At 46.5% G+C, this 16,320-nt stretch overlaps 1 protein-coding gene and 1 non-coding gene across 6 annotated transcripts in view; both read right to left on the bottom strand.

Annotated features, from left to right (window-relative positions):
- FAM160A1 (family with sequence similarity 160 member A1) overlaps window positions 1–16,320 on the bottom strand; it is a 307,897-nt gene that overhangs the window by 60,747 nt on the left and 230,830 nt on the right. The window lies entirely within an intron of this gene.
- Window positions 14,710–14,846, bottom strand: LOC113875217. The gene has a single exon (XR_003506213.1). It is a non-coding gene; the product is annotated as a small nucleolar RNA SNORA8 (small nucleolar RNA).

The raw sequence follows: 16,320 nt of genomic DNA, 5'->3' as shown, positions 1-16,320 counted from the left end.
ATATGAAGAATGTGGGAAGTGCAAAAGTAATCATTGTGGCAGTCAACCCTGCAAAACCAGCCTATCCCTCTTTGTTGTGCAATCCCCAGCTACAACCCCCTTTTCCCTTCTGCCCATAGCGCCAAGGTGCCAGCAGGACCAGTGGAGTGGAGTGCAGTGCCTTTGTAATACTCTGGGTATGCATGACATCAGCGAGTGGCCAGTATTCCCACTGCCGAGCTGACAGCACTTGCACTGGGAAGGAGCTTTTATGGTACTGACATTACTGTCCGCGCACCCAAATAGCATCACACAGGAGAGGAGCAGAGGAGATTTCAGGGTGATGAGCAATGGTGCTTGCACAGCATCCTGAACTATGAGGGGGTATGTCCCTCAGTCAAACACCATCTGCACGTCAGGGGCAGAACACACCCTCACCACCCAACAGTCCTCTTGCACTACTCACCTTTAGACACTCTGCCCACTAAGTCTTTACATTATGCAAAACATTCTCACCTATGTCATCTGCTTTGTTGGCTAAAATGGCCTGAGCATGAGGCAAAGCAGACCTCATGCCCCTGTTAATACCTTGCTCATTTGGAAGAGGCTCACGGCTTTCCCAGGTGTTACCTGCCTTCTTATCTGATGCTTCCCACAGCCTTGGGAAACTGACAGTGGTGGATACTACACATGAAAAACTGAGTTCTTAAGAAAGTTACGATCTTCATAATCGTGCATCACACTACGGCCCATGTCTTCCGATCCTACATCAGTAAAAGAGCACGAGGAGCCACGTGCCCACAGAAGGCTGCAGAAGAGCAGCAGGGTCACCCGAAAGCAGCCCCTGGCACACCTGGGAGCTGGCAGACGTGCAGACGCCAGGGCTACAGCCCAGCCTGTGAGAGCCAAACCCCAGCCCGTGGGAGGCTGCGGGCAGGACGCTTCCAGGGAGTCATCTCTGCACACTGAAGTCCAAGAGGCTCTGACACCGAGAATTAGAACGAACAGGGAAATACCTCTACGGACAACTGAATAGATACCATGTTCTGAGGGAATGAGTCAAAAGTAAACCCAGAGTCATGCTGTCTATGAAATAACATAAAAAAGCAGATAAGGAACAATAAGTAGATTATCTAAAATCAAAACACTAGAGTACTGGGTTGGCCAAAAAGTTTGTTTAGGTTTTTCTGTAACGGTGTACCGAAGGAACTTTATGGCCAACCTAATAGTGTGTGTGTGTGTGTGTTAGTGGCTCAGTCGTGTCCAACTCTTTGCAACTTCATGGACTGTAATCTGCCAGGCTCCTCTGTCCATGGAATTCTCCAGGCAAGAATACTGGAGTGGGTAGCCATTCCCTCTTCCAGAGGATCTTCCCGACCCAGGGATCAAACCCAGGTCTCCTGCATTGCAGGCACATTCTTTATTGTTTGAGCCACAAAAATGGGTAAAAAAAAAAAAATATTCACTGTCCAGTAACATACAGTGTCATGGGAAGGACATCTCATTTAGAGATTCAGCTGGTTAGCAGGTAATATATGTATTTAGTACTAAGTGTCAGAGGCAAAAAGCTCGTTCAATGCAGCATCTCATTTGCTCTTCACAAGAGCCCAATAAGGTAGGTATCATTATCCACAGATAATATATACACACAGGTGAAGGTACTTGTCACAGTCACGCTGCTAGTTAAATACCAAAGGGTCAGAAGTCCAACTAAGGTTCACCTCAAAAGCCATTTTTTTTGCAACATTAAACTAGATTGCTTCCCCAAATTGTACTAATCAAATACAATGCATCAATAGAATGTATTAGATGGCACACATTTTCAGTTTTCAATTAATAAGTCAAGTATTTCCAAGTCAAAGCCTCTTATAACTGTCAGTGGAATCTCCTAGGTCTATTTAATAGCCGGCTCTCACTGGCTACAGCAATTATTAATTTAGGCTGTCTGGAGCTGGTCCGCTTAATATGAACTTCTCCATCCAAGTTTAACAGTGTGCTGTCAACCCATGCCCCATAGCTGCAGGCCCACGACAGAACTGGGCTTTTAATTACCTCATGCTGATGGACGCCAGGGACAGTCACATCCAGCCTCTCTGCTGCCACACAAGTCTCCCGCGAGGCCCAGGGTGAACAGGGACAGAACGACTGCTGGAGCGCTGCCCCTGCGTCCCAGATCCTCAGTCACCCCTGGACTCCCAGCGCTGGACAGGACCACGAGGCTGTGCAGAAGTCTGAGGTGGCAACCGGCGCCCTAAGCTCACCCCTCCCAGCCCTCGGCCGTGCCTGCTGCCAGCCAGCCCTGGAGGGACCCCATCCCCTGGCCCTGGGGCCCCTGAGCCGGCTCGGAGTCTGCGAGACCTCGGCAGCAGCTTCCGAGAGGAACAACCTCATTCCTCCAGTCCATCCTAAGAGCCCTTCGCCTCATACAGACCAGCTGTCCGCGGGCCCCGGCTGGCATGCAGCAATGCTTTCAGCGCTGACGAGGATAGAACCATTCCAAGTAACTGCTCTCCTCCGGGCATGGTGAGAAACCAAGTTCCACATGCACGGGGAGAGTTCACCATCACTCCAGGAAAGGAGTAAGGGGCTAGCAGAGAGGAGCAGGACAAGCCTTCTGTGACTGGGGAGGCTGGGTCCGTAAGGTAGGGAACACATCTGAAAAAGCAAATTGTTCAAATGCACAAATAGAAATACCCAAGGGAAAGACAAAAATATGATCCCGCTGGAGTTCTGGGTATAGACCCCACCCCCGCCAGAGCTGGAGTCTAGCGTGGAGCTCCACAACTCAAGGGAAAACTGCAAGATTTAACAAAGAACCACCACATTTGGAAAATGAAATCTAAAATTTCAGGCCAAGATGGTATCCTAATTTCTTCATCAATTTCCTGTGGAAAGGAACGACCTGATCGATGAGGTTTTACAGCATTACTGGAAACCAGACATAGAATGTCCAGGGGTCTGTCTTCGGGAGGTGATGCAGGTAGATGACAGATGAGTGCCCGGGGTACTGCCTCGCCAGGCTCCAGACGCGACAGGAGGAAGTCTCCAGAAGAGTATGGGGCTGTCTCTACCCTCACCACCCCAGCCCCCTCCACTGTCGCCAAGACTAGAGATGCATGAAGGAAGACACATAAGTGACATTAAGTGACAGCCTGCTTGGCCTGCTCCTCACTGGAGACTGAAAACGCCAGCAGAAGAGGTCGGTATAAACCTCCTCTCCACTGGGCACCCGATCATGGCTCATTCACATTTATTAATGATGATAATTTGAAGATGGCATCTAATTGCGCCTAAAACCTTCAGTCACTAGTTTCACTGGGCATGAGAGTCAAAAGCACGCCTGGCTGCTAAGAGCCCCGCTGGCCCAGTTCACCACAGACACACTAAGAGCAGGCGGGGACTCATGTGTGGCTGCTCCCAGACTCTCAAAATCTCCATCTTCTCCAATCCCCAAAAAACTTCCATCCATCAGCCCAAGTCAATAAGCCATGAATTACTGAGCTCACGGAATACGGATCATGAATATGTATGCACATGTTTGGAAGACAAGATTCTCAAACAAATGGGCTCCGCAGCGGTTTACAAGAAACCGGCACGTGTCTTTAAGAGAATGGCTGAAGTCAGTGTCCGCATGTATACTGCTCAGACAGGGTTTCAGCACACAAGAGATGGCGGAAAAATCAGTGTTTCTGGTGGGTTTTTTGCTTCTGTTTTTCCAAGTGCACTTGCATGGAATAATTTGCCGAACAAAACATTGCTGCTATTCTCTGCAAAATCCAAAGGTGCGGACGCTCTTTGAGGTCACGGTTATTGCAGCCAGCTCCTGTGAGCTGCCTGTGGAAAAGCATGGTGTGTCATTCTTTTTCCTTCCATCCATCCTTTACTTCAGCACACTCCTCTCAAGGTCTCAGCCTCCAACCATCGCGGTGAGCCCAAACTCCTGCCCTAATTCCCTCACAGTCTCCAAATAAAAGAGCCAAAATAACCCTCAGAACAGAATATCCAAGTTCACGAGACACTTGACGAAAACGACAATGCGGAGCCCAGCAGGCTCTTTGTGCGGCCCTCCCTCTCTTCTAACCCTGCCGGGTGGCGCTGAACCCACCTTTGGCTGCTCCTGCCAACAGTCCACTGGCCTCTCTCTCGCCAGCCCTGGGCCCCCAAACCACACACCTGGACAGACTCCCCTAAGCTGCTGACAAAGCCAACCAGCCTGCTCCGCTTCCGCTCTCGTCTGCGGCTCCTCAGTCTGATCACTACATTCCGGAAAAAATGGGGGGGGGCGGGAATCTCTCTCTACCTGCGGACCTTCTTCCACTATTATTATCCTCCTTTAACATTTATGAATCACCTACAATATACAGGGCACCATGCTAACCCCTAGAGTTGGGGTTAGCACACTTTCTGCAAAGGGCCTGAAAGTATTTCAGGTTTCATAGTCATATACAGTGTCTGTCATATACTGCTTAAAAAAAAAGAAATCTCTAAAAAGCATAAAAAGTTATTTTTTAAAATTGTGGTAAAGTACACATAAAATCTGCCATACTAAGTGTACAGTCCAATAGTGTTAAGTATATTCATACTGCTATGCAACCAACATTGCCAGCCATCTCCAGAACTCTCTCCATCTTACAAAACTGAAACTCCGTACCAATAAACAATTGCCCATTCTCCCCTCCCCCTGCCCTGGCAACCACCATTCTGCTGTCTCTATGAATGTAACTGTTGTAGAATCATACAGTATTTGTCTTTTTACGACTGACTTACTGCACCTAGCATAATGTCCTCTGGGTTCCTCCATGCTGTATAACAACGTGCTACAATGTCCTTCCTCTTTAAAGCCAAGTAATATTCCATTGCGTGTATATACCATGTTTCTGGCTAATTAACTACCAGTCAGATCAGATCAGTCGCTCAGTCGTGTCTGACTCTTTGAGACCCCATGAATTGCAGCACGCCAGGCCTCCCTGTCCATCACCAACTCCCAGAGTTCACTCAGACTCACGTCCATCGAGTCAGTGATGCCATCCAGCCATCTCATCCTCTGTTGTCCCCTTCTCCTCCAGCCTCCAATCCCTCCCAGCACCAGGGTCTTTTCCAATGAGTCAAATCTTCGCATGAGGTGGCCAAAGTACTGCAGTTTCAGCTTTAGCATCATTCCTTCCAAAGAAATCCCAGAGCTGATCTCCTTCAGAATGGACTGGTTGGATCTCCCTGCAGTCCAAGGGACTCTCAACAGTCTTCTCCAACACCACAGTTCAAAAGCATCATTCTTCGGTGCTCAGCCTTCTTCACAGTCCAACTCTCACATCCATACATGACCACAGGAAAAACCATAGCCTTGACTAGATGGACCTTTGTTGGCAAAGTAATGTCTCTGCTTTTGAATATGCTATCTAGGTTGGTCATAACTTTCCTTCCAAGGAGTAAGTGTCTTTTAATTTCATGGCTGTAGTCACCATCTGTAGTGATTGGAGCCCAGAAAAATAAAGTCTGATACTGTTTCCACTGTTTCCCCATCTATTTCCCATGAAGTGGTGGGACCAGATGCCATGATCTTCGTTTTCTGAATGTTGAGCTTTAAGCTAACTTTTTCACTCTCCACTTTCACTTTCATCAAGAGGCTTTTTAGTTCCTCTTCACTTTCTGCCGTAAGGGTGGTCTCATCTGCATATCTGAGGTTATTGATATTTCTCCCGGCAATCTTGATTCCAGCTTGTGTTTCTTCCAGCCCAGCGTTTCTCATGATGTACTCTGCATATAAGTTAAATAAACAGGGTGACAATATACAGCTTTGACGAACTCCTTTTCCTATTTGGAACCAGTCTGTTGTAGAGGAATGTAAAAACCATAGTTAACTCTCAGGATAAATAGAAACAGGCCACAGCCCAGGTCGTAGTTGGCAAACCCTGCTGTAGAGACACCAAAACCTACAACACAGGCCAGAGGTACTGCAATTTTCTTAGTCTCTGGCACCTTCAGTACATCCATCATTTATTCACAGCACCCTGAAGCCAAGAGAAATACCCAACCATCCCATCTATTAAGTATTTACATCCAAACAACTTAATATGTTGTTAAATCCTAACAGCTTAACTCCTGTTGGGCAAACCTCAGAATCAGACTCAACACTGTCAGCCTCAGAAATTCCACCAAGATTTTCACATGATACTTGCTTTTAATCACAGCATCTGACAAAAACTCGGTTTGGCAAAAGTAGGCTCGGGTTGAAAGGTATGTATATTTAACGCCAGAGCTGATTTATTTCAAGTTAGTTAATCCACATGGTGTCTGACAGGCGTCACTGTGTTTCACTCATAAATGTAGGCAATTTACACTGGGCTCCCCCTCCACCAAGGCCCAGGGTTCCTCGAAACACTGTTGGAGAACTGCAGATACAGACTGTCCTAAGGGTTTTAGATAGAGGTAGGGAAGCAGGATCAAATCCCAAGAACACGCTGAACGAGAGACAGGAGTGTCCAATGACCACACAGACACTAGCCACGGATGCTAGAAGAGAGAGCCCAGAGCCCCCAAGTCAGGGACAGCTGAGGAGGGGGTGGGGTCTAAGCTGCCCCTTGCAGAGAGAGTGAGACTCAAGAGGAGAAGAGTAAGTACAGGAGAGGCCCCAACGCCAGAACAAGGAGGGCGTGAAGCAGGGACCTGTAGCTACGTGCAGACTGATGAGACCTAGGGGATCAGTCACTCAAGGCTGAGAGGAAAGTGGACATTTAAAGTGTCTTTAGGGACTTCCCTGGTGGTCCAATGATTAAGAATCTGCCATGCAATGCAGGAGATGCGGGTTCGATCCCCGCTGGGGGAACAAGGTTCCCACATGCTGCGCGACAACTAAAGCCAAGCACCGCAACAAGAGTCTGTGCGCCACCACAGTGAGAGAGCCTGCGTGAACAATGAACAAACAGCCAAACGAATACACAATTTTTTTTTTCTAAAAAAAGATGCGTTTCAGTAAACTTAATCTAGCAGTTATGTGTGCGACAACCCGGAGAAAGAAGTGGCTGTGATGAGACCCAGTCGAGGTATGTGCAGAGGGTGACCCGCAGGGACACTGCCGGGAGAAGCAGCAGAAGTGAGCAGGGTAACACAAGCATATGGGATCCAGGGAGACGGCACTGATGGACGCATCTGCAGGGCAGCAGTGGAAACAGACACGGAGAGCAGGTGTGTGGACGCAGCAGGGGAAGGAGCGGGTGGGACAGACTGAGGGAGTGACAGAAACACACACAGCACCAACTGGAAACAGACAGCAGGTGGGAATCTGCAGTGTGACTCAGGGAGCTCAACCCAGGAGGACGGGTCAGGAGGGAGGGGTCCTATGCATACCTCTGGCTGATTCATGTTGATGTACGGCAGAAACCAACACAGTACTGTAAAGCAGTTATCCTCCAATAAAAAACAACAACAAAAAGAACCTTATGGTACAAGGCTGGCCTTAGATGAGGGAGGAGTATGAGAAGAGATTCAGGAATAACCAAGGCTTGTAGACCAGGCAACTGGGGGGAAATGGTGTCACTCCCACCAAGGAGGCGCACAGAGGCCGTCCTAAGGTGGCCAGGGAGAAACAGATCATATGAGCGTGGCTTTGACAGTTTAAGTCTGAGGGCGAAGCAGGTCATTCAGGCAGAGATTCAGCTGGTAGTTGATTCCGGCTGATCAGCAGAGCCCAGGCCCTGGGCACACCCCCATGTAGGGCAGAAAAGGAGAGGAGTCAGACAGACTAAAGGAGAACAGGAGGCTCTGAAGGGTGGAGGTCAGAGGGAAAGCAGACAGCTCCGGTCTAGGAGTCAGAAGCCTCAGGTTTGTAAATAAAGTGATTCTTTAAAATTCCAATATTTTAAGCAAATGTTTAGAATGCATTTAATGACTTGGCTTCCCTGAAGGCTTAGCAGGTAAAGAATCTGTCTGCAATGCAGGAGATGCAGGAGAGGTGGGTTCAATCCCTGGGTTGGGAAGATCCCCTGGAGGAGGGAATGGCAACCCACTGTATTAGTCTGGCCTGGAAAATTTCATGGACAGAGCAGCCCGGTGGGCTACAGTTCCAGGAGTCGCAAAGAGTCAGACACGACTGAGTGACTAAGCACAGTTACCTGGCAAGGGGAACACCAGCAGTTGTACCTGGGGAGCAGCGATGCGGAGGCGAGTGTAGATGTGTGCTGACCACTCCCATGTTCCCGTCTGCACCTACTCTTTTCACCCTGCTCTGTATGCGCCATTTTCTTCTCCAGGATTCCCTTGCCACCTGGATTCCACTCGGGTTCACCCAGTGGAGACCAGGCGATGAGAGGGAGGAAGGAGAGTGAAGTTGGACTATCTCCTGACTCCATCATAGACTGGTTGTAACCCACATCCCAGGATCCTGGTTCTCATCAAGGGGCCCTCTCCATTCAGCCCTCCGATCCTCCAAACCTTCAGTCCCAGGGCGGTAACCATGGAAATGCCCAGAATACGGCCACAAATTCTTCGACACTCTTATCATCTCCCATTGAAAGTGGGCAGACTTGGCGACTACTGTGAACAATACAACAGGCAGAAGTGACATCGCTACAGAGTCCAGGCTGGCTGCTTCTACTGAGGGATGCGAAGGCAGACCAGTCCCTGGGAGCTGCAGGCCTCCTCTGATGGCTTTTCTCATATCGCACAGAAGTCTCGGACACTCCAGCCAACTTCTGCCTCCTCCCTTCACCCAGGCTCAGATCTGCAGCCTGACAACTCGCCCAGCCCTCCCCATCTCTCTTCCTGCTTTCTCCCTCACAAGCATTTCCCCTAATAAAACCCTTGAACATGTAATCTCATTGTGGCATCCTCTTCTCTGAGGACCCAGACTAATATGACCATCCCAATAAATGTTTAGGCTTGAAAACTGAGCTTTGATATATTAAACATACAGACAGAAACAACAGAACTTGCTCTTGCTGAATAAGGGCGGTCCCATTAATCAAAGGTCATGAATAACCAGCTTTAGACAATGTGATGTCGGTATCTGTGGCTGGATCTAATTCCTAAATGAACCGTATTAACATGGTATCATTTTCTTTAATATGATTTTTACAAAGTATGATTTTTACCCATCTCCAGAAATGTGTCCTTTCCCAAATGTCCAAAATAGGCTCGAATCCCTTATCCAAAACCCTGGAAACCATGTGTATTTTGTAATCCAAAACTTTTCAAAAAGTAATATATACAGACATCTGTCATATCTGACATAACAAACCAGCAGGTCCAGGGCAAAACTCTATAATCATATGTTAATATGTCTTCCATGAAACATACAAGCTAATGTTTGTATATAACACAAGTGATATAAAAATGAATAACCTTGAGACAGATCAGGTATGGGTTTGCCACCAAATGAGTTCAGCAAAGGTCAGATTCTGAGAGTTAATTCTTAGGTAGGTTAATAAGGAGCTCAGGGCTCTCAAGAAGGAGAAAGGGACAAACTTTTTTTTCCTACATTCCTTTCCCTTAGTTACATAAGATGTTTTTTTCTTAAACTCTGAGTTGTTATGACAACAATCTTTAAAGTGTTTGTCTACAATGCGGGAGACCCGGTTCGATCCCTGGGTTGGGAAGATCCGCTGGAGAAGGAAATGGCAATCCACTCCAGTACTATTGCCTGGAAAATCCCATGGACAGAGGAGCCTGGTAGGCTACATTCCATGGGGTCGCAAAGAGTCGGACATGACTGAGCGACTTCACTTTCACTTTAAGACTAACTTTCTTTAAGCTAGTGATTACACAACAAAATAACTCATCTTGCTCAAGGGTATGCTTTTCCTTAAATTCTGTGCTAATGATTATAGAACAACAATGCATCCTGCTTGAGGACATGTTCCTCCTTGACAAGAACCTTCTGACTAATCCTGTCATCTTAAGATGTATGTTGTGGGAGTAGGTCTGGTAAGACCTTTCTATTGTTAATAACCAATTGAAAAAGTATATAAAGCCCGACCGAAACTACCGAGTAGGGCACTCTCTGCCCCCTTCTGACATCTGTGTCAGAAGCTTTCTCTATTCCTTCTGCACTGCAATAAAACTTTTGTCACAGGAAGCTCTGAGTGCCTGAAGCCACGTCTCTTGTCCCAAAGCAAGCAAAACCCTCTCCTTCCAAGAGCGTGAATCTGACACCGTTCACCATAAGCTATCTATTGTAACACCATATGGAGCTTTCGGAACTTCTTGAAGTTTGGAGAGTGAATAAGGGATTATGGGCCTACACACACACACACACACACACACACACACACACACACACACACACACTCTACAGAAAACTATGCAGATACTCCTTTGCCCCAACACAGAAGAGTAAGCGGCCACCCCACAGCACAAGATAAAGACAGCACAGAGACAGCATATGCAAAGGCATTTTACACATGTGCAGAGTGGGGAGAAGACAGGAGGAGATGCTCTTCACTTGTCAAGATTCCCGGCAAACCCCCCCGCCCCCGCCACCTTTTGCTACCCTCTACAAAGCGTCTGCCCACAATGCAGGAGACCTGGGTTCGATCCCTGAGTCGGGAAGATCCCATGGGAAGGAAATGGCAACCCACTCCAGTACTCTTGCCTAGAAAATTCCATGGATGGAGGAGCCTGGTAGGCTACAGTCCATGGGGTCGCAAAGAGTCGGATACGACTGAGCAACTTCGCTCACTTCACCCTTTGTAATGACTTCATCTCTGGTTAAGAAATGCAGTGGAAACACTGTGAGTACTGACTGTGAGGCAGGAAAATTTTTAAACCTAAATGTATTTATACTATTTATGAGACTATTTATGAGACAGTGGGAGTAAGTTCACCCCTGCAAACTGCCACCATTGAGGGAGGAAACTAAAATGTTAGACATAAATTGGGAGCTGAGAGAGTCCACGGGCGAAATTTATTTAGGATATTAAAGAAGGCTCAAAGTGAGGGACACAGAATATGAAAGATACAGACGGAGCCTGTCCAGGAGACCTGAGACTTCCAGGTGTCCCTGCTGTGTCAAAGGCAAGGACACGGGCTGCGTGTGCTCCCATGGGGACCCCCTCAGAAACACCGAGCTCTGGTCTCCCCGCCCCGCTCCGAGCCCGTCCTGCCGCCCCTGAGAGGCATCAGCCACCACACAGGGAGCTGAGAGCCAGTGGAGGGGCCCTTCACCTCCCCCTGCGCCCTGCTTCTTCCTAAAACTTCTCATTCTACACGATAAAAACACAAACAATGAAAAATGGAGAGCAGGGAGGAAAATAAATTAAGAAGGAAACACTCTCCCTAGTCACTAAACAGCCCTGGGAGAAACGGTCTGCAATGGATAAATGTTAAGGAATTTTTCAGGGACAGAAATTCAGCCTAATATAGTCATGTTCTCTTTGTAATTTACATATTCAGCACTGACTGCTTCTTTCCACAATAAGCATGTATTAATAACTTGATGATTTTTACATCCCATAGTTTAATTATGGGCATAATTGAGAACAATATTAGTTCATATGTGTAAGTGCTTTAATTTTCCCCTATGAACCACTGTCTGGAAATGTACTGAGTGTTCAACATTTTAACAAACATCATTCTGTACATGTGCTGTTTACTCAGCCTCCCAGGTCTAAGGTTCTGTGCTCAGCACTGGAGATTCCCCAGTAAACAAAGCAGGGGTGAACCCTACCCTCAAGAAGCAGGCAGAGCACTGTGGAGACGTCACCCGAGGTCCGCACTTTGAATAATTTAATTCCACTTGTGCTATGAAGGGAAGGCACTCAGAGACCAGTCAGAGCTTCCTAACAGCTCTCTGAGGCGGATCTCAACCTCGAATGTGGATAAAGAGCTATCATTAATATTTGCAACTTTAAGGTATGCTAATTAAAATAACATAAAATATCCTAGACAGATAACAATTACGATTATAACTACAGTAAGTCCCCTATCTACGAACAAGTTCTGTTCCGAGAGCACGTTCCGAGAGCACGTTCCTTAAGTTCAATTTGTTTGTAAATCCAACAAAGTCAGCCTAAGTGAAAGTGAAGTCGCTCGGGCGTGTCCGACTCTTTGGGACCCCATGGACTGTAGCCTACTAGGCTCCTCTGTCCGTGGGATTTTCCAGGCAATAGTCCTGGAGTGGATTGCCATTTCCTTCTCCAGGGGATCTTCCCAACCCAGGGACCAAACCCGGGTCTCCCACATTGTAGACAGACGATTTATCGTCTGAGCCACCAGGGAAGTCAGCCTAGGTACCCAACAAACACAACAGTTATATAGTGCTGTACTGTAACAGCCTTATAATAGTTTTGCACAAACAGTACAGAAAAAACAAACACAAAAAGTAAACACTTTTTATCTTACAGTACAGTACAGCAGTACAGGACAACATACAGGGGTGCATTTTCATCTTTGAAAGATTGCAACTGAAGCTTCATACATAGAGGATTTACTGTATTATAATAATGACTTGGGAATTTATTTAGTATCAGCCAATGAGAAAAAAGATGACAATAAATGAGGAAGAAAGTCTAAATGTGCGAGACAGTATGTGAGTAACTGTTGTTGTTTAGTTGCTAAGTCGTGTCCAAACCCGAGGTGTCAGGGACTGTAGGCCGCAAGGCTCCTCTGTCCGTGGGAATTACCGGGCCAGTATACTGTGGATAATTACTGCCAAGGAATTTTCAGGGCACCATTCTATTTTCCCATAAAGGAAAATTCTTCCGTGAAGAGGCTTACAGACCTTCAACACAGGACACCCAGCCCTCCACGAGAAGAGCAAGATATTTAACAGAAAGATAACATGGAAACAGATACAAGATACAAGATATTATTTCTATAATACAATACTTCTGAACACGGAAGTAACACAAAAGCCCTAGTCAAACTAGGTACGCTGTTTGTTTTGGAAAACACCTCCCTGTGCTCAAAAGGCATTGCTGCTGCTAAGTCGCTTCAGTCATGTCCGACTCTGTGTGACCCCATAGATGGCAGCGCACCAGGCTCCCCCGCCTTGGGATTCTCCAGGGAAGAACACCGGAGTGGGTAAATGGTGAGAAAGGGGAACATCTTCCATCGAGACCTAAAGCTCTAAACAAGAACGACCACCAGCATCACAGCCAAGTTTCAAAGTCGCCATGCGCAGGTGTTCTTCAAAACGGACCATCAGACCCACAAGAGTGAGCATGTCATCAAAATGCACATGGTAGGTTGCTTCTTGCTTCTCTCCCTGCCAGGGCTGGTAATTAAATAACTTGACAAAGATCCTCCAAATTAAATACTTATATGTCTCTTTACTTAGTAAGGCAAAACTCTTTAAAATTAGAATTCTAGGTCCATGGATGTCTCTTGACATCTCACAATAGAAAATATATCCATTGATTCATTACATAAAATGAGAGAATCATAAGTGGTGTTGGAGAACACTCTTGAGAGTTCCTTGGACAGCAAGGAGATCAAACCAGTCAATCCTAAAAGAAATCAATCCTGGATATTCACTGGAAGGACTGATGCTGAAGCTGAAGCTCTAATACTCTCGCTTTTTTGATGATCCAATGGATATTGGCAATTTGATCTCTGATTCCTTTGTCTTTTCTAATTCCAGCTTGAACATCTGGAAGTTCATAGTTCACATATTGTTGAAGCCTGGCTTGAAGAATTTTGAGCATTACTTTGCTAGTATGTGAGATGAGTGTAATTGTGTGGTACTTTGAACATTCTTTGGCATTGCCTTTCTTTGGGATTAGAATGAAAACTGACCTCTTCTAGTCCTGTGGCCACTGCTGAGTTTTTCAAATTTGCTGGCATATTGAGTGCAGCACTTTCACAGCATCATCTTTCAGGATTTGAAATAGCTCCACTGGAATTCCATCACCTCCACTAGCTTTGTTCATAGTGATGCTTCCTAAGGCCCACTTGACTTCACATTCCAGGATGTCTAGCTCTAGGTGAGTGATCACAGCATGGTGATTATCTGGGTCGTGAAGATCTTTTTTGTACAGTTCTTCTCTGTATTCTTGTCACCTCTTCTTAATATCTTCTGCTTCTGTTAGGTCCATACCATTTCTGTCCTTTATCGAGCCCATCTTTGCATGAAATGTTCCCTTAGTATCTCTAATTTTCTTGAAGAGATCTCTAATCTTTCCCATTCTGTTGTTTTCCTCTATTTCTTTGCATTGATCACTGAGGAAGGCTTTCTTATCTCTCCTTTCTATTCTTCGGAACTCTGCGTTCAAATGGGTATATCTTTCCTTTTCTCTTTTGCCTTTCACTTCTCTTCTTTTCTCAGCTATTTGTAAGGCCTCCTCAGACAATCATTTTGCCTTTTTGCTTTTCTTTTTTTTTTTATATGCTGACTTTCTGCACAAAGGTTTCTTTTTATTCATAACATAGGCAAAGTTATTTAAGTCAATACATTTTTAAGGATTTTCACACATTCTGATTCTTTCCACTGCCAATCACCATAGCTCCTCCAAGGTTGTCATCTTCAAGGTAGCCCTTTCTAAAAGTTCTGCTCAATCCACAGCTGTGATGCTTGCCACAGTTGTTTTAGCTGGGCCTCTTCGATCTTCAGTGGAATTCACTTCCAAGTTTGCCACCTGTAATCTTCAAGATCCAATTTCCTCAAGCAGTTTACTATAGGATCCTGTTTAGGGTCAAGAGATGGGATCTGTCTAGTTCTTAATGACAACCATAGAAAAAAAAAGTATTAGTTACTATTGAAGATTCTGTCAAACTGACCAGTATAAGAAACTAAAAGGATACTGTATCAGTAGAAATACCAGGTCTAACATGCACAAAGCAAAAAAACCAATGATGCCAGATACTGAATTTATATCGCACTGTCTTTTGAACAGCCAGCAGGAACAAACTGCTGAATGCAGATACCATGCAGTGCAATGCTTTTCTTTTTCTTGAGGATGGTTTTGATCACTGCCTCCTTTACAGTGTCAAGAACCTCCATACATTGTTCTTCAGGCATTCTGTCTATCAGATCTAATCCCTCGAATCTATTTGTTAAACAAGATGGTGGAGGAGTAGGATGGGGAGACCACTTTCTCCCCCACAAATTCACCAAAAGATCATTTGAACGCTGAGCAACTTCCACAAAACAACTTCTGAACCCTGGTGGAAGACACCAGGCATCCAGAAAGGCAGCCCATTCTCTTTGAAAGGAGGTAGGACAAAATATAAAACATAAAAAGAGGGACAAAAGAGTTATGGACAGAGACCTGTCCTGGGGAGGGAGTCGTGAAGGAGGAGGAGTTTCCACACAGCAGGAAACCCTCTCACAGGTGGGTCTGTAGAGAGTTTTGGAATCTCTGAAGGCAACATAACCAAGAGAAAAATAAAAAAGAAATTAATACACATCTAACTGCAACTGCGGAAAAGAGAACTTTCCTGCCAAAGGCTCTAGCCTAACAACCTAATCTGCAGCTCTGCAGCCTGGCCTGCTCACAGAACAAAGGATTGAGAGAATACCAAAGGAGAGCGAGCAGGCTGCGTACAGGCCCCTCCCCACCCAGAGGCAGAGAAGCAGGCTTGGGACAGGCCCCTCCCCACCCAGAGGCAGAGAGGCAGGCTTGGGACCACCAGAGCCCAAGGCAGGGGCTGCTGCAATCTCATCAGCGCCCCAGGGAAACCCAGTGGCAGGACTGGGAGGTGAGTAAGACACAGGGTCCACCTGGGACAGTGCTCGCGAAGCATTTGGTCACCTGAGCTGCTCAGACCTGGGAAGGGCACGGAACACAGGCCCAACCCTCAGAGACGGAGCCAGAACTCTGAGTGTCTCTTGTGGAGCTACCGGTCAGCAGTGGTCTGGGTGTGGCAGACCTGGGTATGGCATAAGCCCTCTTGGAGCTGCCAGAACTTACACAGGACTGGGGAAACAGACTATTGGAGGGCACAAAAAATAACCTTGTGCACACCAGGACCCAGGACAAAGGAGCAGTGACACCACAAGAGGCTGAGCCAGACAAACCCATGAGTGTCCGGGAGTCTCTGGCAGAGGCACGGGTCGGAGGTGGCCTGCTCCAGGGTCGGGGCACTGAGTGCAGTGTGCCTGCAGGGGAACGTGTGAAGGTGTGAAGGAGGTCGCCATTATCTTCATTACCTCCACATAGCCTGGCCTCAGGTCAAGCATCAGGGAGGGAACACAGCCCCGCCCACCAATAGAAAATTGGATTAAAGATTTACTGAACTTGGCCCCTTATTATGAACTTATCATGAACTCCTTATTGCCAAATTCAGACATAAATTGAAGAAAGTAGGGAAAACCACTAGACCATTCAGGTATGCCCTAATTCAAATCTTAACAATTATACAGTGGAAGTGAGAAACACATTTAAGGGACTAGATCTGATAGACAGAGTG

Source organism: Bos indicus x Bos taurus, chromosome 17 (assembly GCF_003369695.1).
Source record: "Bos indicus x Bos taurus breed Angus x Brahman F1 hybrid chromosome 17, Bos_hybrid_MaternalHap_v2.0, whole genome shotgun sequence".
Lineage (NCBI taxonomy): Eukaryota > Metazoa > Chordata > Mammalia > Artiodactyla > Bovidae > Bos > Bos indicus x Bos taurus.
The sequence above is the reverse complement of the archived record's forward strand: the minus strand, read 5'-3'. Positions and strand labels throughout refer to the sequence as shown.